The 5,067-nt window shown below is 36.4% G+C and overlaps 1 long non-coding RNA gene across 1 annotated transcript; it reads left to right on the top strand.

Moving 5' to 3' along the window:
* Window positions 1-416: 416 nt before the first annotated feature.
* LOC130242281 (uncharacterized) lies at window positions 417-1,709 on the top strand. The gene is made up of 3 exons (XR_008838956.1): window positions 417-541; window positions 895-1,037; window positions 1,603-1,709. It is a non-coding gene; the product is annotated as an uncharacterized LOC130242281 (long non-coding RNA).
* The last annotated feature ends 3,358 nt before the right edge of the window (window positions 1,710-5,067 follow it).

The following is a 5,067-nucleotide window of genomic DNA, read 5'->3' as shown; positions in this document are numbered from 1 at the left end:
TTATGTAAGCATGGTCAGCTGAATAAACGATCCGCCTTCTGGGTATATACAGCAACAATTCAAGTGAATGGGAGGTTCTGCTTCATTCACTCATTTGACACCGCAGAACAAGTGAACACATGCTGAATTCACACACCAAATACTGTATATTTTTGCAAAATGGTATGGTATGTAGCTAGTTCCTTATTCACCTATATGGGGTGCTCAATAAATGAAAGAACATGTTTGCAAAAAAAGTTTTGGAAATAACTATTTTTTGTTACATACAAAATATAATCAGTCGATTTTTTTAGTCCACGATATTAACACTGCCACTTGGCTGCGATATGTCTAATAAATGTTTGATATACTTTTGTAGTTTCATAATTGCTACCCAATAAATACCAAACTAGCTATATTTATTTCCACTAAGGGAGGAGCCACCGACCTGACATTGTTCCTAAAAAGAACCTACTGAAAAATAACTTTGAACCTGGAGATGTTGTGGATGTTGCCGATGAGGATGAAAGTTCACCAGCCACAGTTTTAGACCTTTTCTAAGGTATTTGTAAAGGTTTTTATGTGTTGTAAAGAAATCTGTGTTTTTGAAACTAATGAAGACAGCAGAAGTCAATGATTTATTGTAATTATTTAGTCTGACATGTTTACTGTTACAAAATATTTTAAATCTTTCCTAAAATAAAATATATTGTGTTTAAGTTGTTGTTTTTTTTTACTCGGATATTTAAAAATAACTTATTTTAGAGCAGTAATCACAATATCGTGATATTTTTATCCAAAGTTATCATACCACCAGAAACTTATTACGGCCCATGCCTAATCATGATTGAAGATATTTCAGTATTGAGTATTTTCAACTTTTTAAGTAATTTTTAAGTATTTATTTCTCTTTAGACAACAAAGAAACTCTCAGAAGGAGGATGTTCAGGAGAGGGGAATTTACAGACACAGCACAGAAGAAATTTCCAGATGTACCAATAAAAGTTATCAGGGCAGCACTCGGAAAAATTAAATTATGAGCACAAGTTACAAGTAAGGTAATAATTTGTACACACACACACACACACACACACACACACACACACACACACACGCACACACACACACACACACACACATATTTTTTTATTATCACATTTGTGAATTGGAGAGTACAACAAATTTTTTTTTTACAATTCTATCTGCTGAAATAATAAAAGAAAAACTCCAGGATGGTGTTATCAAGACTTACAGAAAAAGGAAAATAAAATAGTGTGAGACTGAGAACGGCAGCCTGAAGAGGGAATTATGTCAGATCTACGATCCAGTCCCCATAGACACTTCATTAAATACTCCTCGCATAAGCGATCATTTGTTTTTGGTAATTTGACGCAAAGATTATATTATACATAAATACATATAAATGTACATACATTTAAAAAATCTAAATATTAAAAACTTTAAGGTATTTAGGATGCTGATGACCGTTAAACACATAACAGGTTTGTGAAAAGGATGCATTGGTTGTTTATGGGGACTCATAGCTGTAATGCTTTTTATACTGTACAGACTGCATTCTGCCCTACACCAACTATACCACTTACTTTCTTTACTTTTTTTTAGGGAAATGGAGTAAATGCAGCCTGCTGTGAATTAGATTCTGCTGTGGTCTACTTTTTTCTTTTTTTCTCTGTTTTTTTTTACAATTTTAATAAAAAATTGTGTAAATACATTGTTTCATTGTGAAATTTCTCTTACTTCATATCTGTCCTGCACGATAATCCTGCTGGAACTGTATATTTTAATAGACCTGTAGGATTGTAATTCCTGCAGGAATAGTCCCTGCATAAATTTCCTGCAGGTATTCCTACAGGAAAATGAGCTGAAAATCCTGTAGGAAATCTGCACAATATTCCTGCAGGATTCCTGCGGGGTTTTTTTGTAAGGGTATGCTCATTTTGTACTCAATATGATGAAACACTAAATAATTTATTTTGGGAGCTACTTACTGTAAAGTGTTTTGGGCTGACTTTTCCAATTTCATTTAAAAATTCTTATTTCCAAACTTTTGTATTTCCCCCAACATTTTATTCTTTGGTTTCTCTCTGAACGTAGATCCTTCTCATTGTAAATGTATTATTAATTAATATTTTTTTAGGGCTAAATTTTACATCCATAAATATTCAAAGAAACACCCTTACTTTTTATTTTTAGAAAGGACTTTAATATGTGAACTCCTTAAAAGACTGTAACAATTATATTGCATGTAAAACTCTTTCTTGGCGGTAATTCATTTAAACTTTTTTAATTTGATAGAATTTTATTTATGTAACCCTTTTTGTCTCTTTGTTCATATTGTATCTTTGTAAATTTTCTTTCTTGCATAATTAAAAAAGACACATTGTATTGATTGAAGAGACCCGTGAATTTATAGTAAATATTTTCGTTGGCAAAACAGCAGAAACAATCAATATTGCGTCTAAAACATAACTAACTTATTATTCATTTGTTCACAAACAGTAAGTATCACATCTGCATTCTGTACGTGTTATTCAGGACAAAAAAACAACCCTTATGATACTGTATATGGCACAACGCACACTCAGTGATGATCATTTTTGATTCTGCAAGATCTCTGTTCAGAATGATGAGGTGACTCGTGATCGGACTTTTTGAATCAGTTCAACCGATTCATTGAAAAGAACAAATCAGTCATGAACGAAGCACAGTTTGAAAAATAATCTCGTCGTCAGTTAAGTTTCTCTCGTGGACATCCGGAAAACCTAAGCTTATAGTCATGTTTGCCTGAAAGGTAAGCTACATTGACGTATTTTATAATATACGCTGATTTTATGGTTTACGTTACATGCTCATTCTACATTCTTAATTGTTTGTTGTGCCAAACTGGTCTCATCATTATTAATTTAATTATATAGTTAAGAGTTTAATTAGCTACGTAAGAGTTTAATTAGCTAAGTGAGAGTTTAGGCCTGCTGTTGAGCATCTATTGTGATTCAAAGTACAATTAATATTTGCTTCAACAGAGTCAGGTTAAAGAAGGAAATTTGATTAAAAAGGTCGGGTGTAGGTAAACATTAAAATTGTCATTCTTGCAGTTCTGTTTGATTGTTTTGCATGATGCTGAATATTGATGGACTTGAGCAGAAAATATGAGATCAGGTCGCTAAAAAGAAAGAGTGCTGTGTCTGGCAGGGTTGTGACTGTGCTTCAAAGTGTGTAACATGGTACTGTGGAGTCATTCACAGGCCGAGCAGATGGATCCTGCTGATGGTCAGGTCTGGAGAGGGTCAAATGGTCTTGCACCCCGCTGTCGAGGCCTGTCATGGACAGATGTAGTCTGATCTTCCCCACAGACATGCTGGAAAAGTGCTTTTTGTGTTTAGTATGCAGATAGGTTCACTCAAGATGTAGCACATTGACAGGGATTATTTGTGGGATTCTAGAAATGGACTTGTTCATATGGCTGGTTCTGGAGGAGCAAATGATTTTCACAATGATTGAGGGAATTCAATACAATATAAGTAATATTCTATACTGTATATGTACAGTAGGTGATATGTTCATTCATTTTCCTTCTGCTAAATTTTATTTCACAAAATGCAAACACATGGGACACATATGAGCTAAAACTGAGGGCAGACATGTTGTAATGTTTAGTTTCTGGCACAGACAGATCAGTAAAATTCATAAAAATATTAATGGGGTATTGAATTTAGCAACAACCATCAATTCAAGCCATCAGTTCAGAATGACTACAGTGTTAAACATTCCAATAAATTTATATTGGGGTTATTTATGTTTTCTATTTGTTTCTTTTTAGCTCTTACATCAAAATGCTGGCACTGGCTTTGCAAAATGTTCATGGGTACGTTGAAATGGTTGTATGAAAGAACAAGAATCAGATCCTGAATGATGAGTAAAATGGAGATTGAGCCCATTAACACTGCTAGAGCTCTATGTAGGATTGACATTTCATTGATTCATGAGCTGTTGAATGTTTGACGTTTGTGCTAGCAGCATCTACATGTGTATATATAACCCTGCTGGTCCTACACCACCCAACCCACTCCGAGCTGGGATCGAACCGGCAATTTTCTGCATGAGAGTCGGTTCCTCTAACAAGAAGGCTATGGTGTCTAGCGCTAGAGCACCTTTTAGAGGTTTACCTGTACAGCACTTTACTAGCTGCCGTCCATTACGCTCACCCTCCAAACCTCACTCCCATCCGGGTCACGGCACCAATTTAACCCAACCGGTTCTACACCACCCAACCCACTCAGAGCTGGGATCTAACTGGCAACCTCCTCATGGGAGTCGGTTGCTCTAACAAGGAGGCTAAAGATCATGGCCTCTAGCGTCTGTCGCTAGAGCACATTTTAGAGGTCTGCGGAGTGAGGTTTACCTGCACAGCACTTCACTTGCTGGCCTCTGCTACACTCACCCTCTAAACCTCACTCCCATCTGGGTCACGGCACCTATGCAACCCCACCGGTCCTACACCACTTAACTCGATCCAAGCTGGGATCTTAACGGCAACCTTTAACATTGGAGTCAGTTGCTCTAACAACAAGTCCTCCATTACACATTGACAATTGCTATGTTGCTTGTAAGATTCAGCATCTTATTCTAGAATTTCACCCCCTACCACATAACAGTGAAACATGGATTGCAAGAAAATCCTGTGAAAAATCCTGTCATTGGTAGAAATCACAAAATCATAGCCTGAGCATATTTCCAATATGCAGCACATAGTGTCCACATAGCAGGTAAAATTAATCTTAACTTTTAGATTCTGAAAGAGCCTGATTCAATAGCCAGTGCTTTTCCACGCCAACACACCAACACCTGATTAATGCATACAATCAGATCTGGTTTGTTTCCAAATATTAGAGATATTTATTCAGTCTTCCTAATTAGGATTGGCCGACTCATGGCAGCAGGACGTGCATCTGACAGAGAGCTATTGTGTTGTGACGGCGTCTCGACTTGATCAAGACACCCCCTCAGTCTCATTCATCTTCAGCTGATTCTGTTCACTCTCCAGCTTCTGAAGGATGGCTCCAACAT

Source organism: Danio aesculapii, chromosome 15, assembly GCF_903798145.1.
Source record: "Danio aesculapii chromosome 15, fDanAes4.1, whole genome shotgun sequence".
Taxonomy (NCBI): Eukaryota; Metazoa; Chordata; class Actinopteri; order Cypriniformes; family Danionidae; genus Danio; species Danio aesculapii.
The sequence above is the reverse complement of the archived record's forward strand: the minus strand, read 5'-3'. Positions and strand labels throughout refer to the sequence as shown.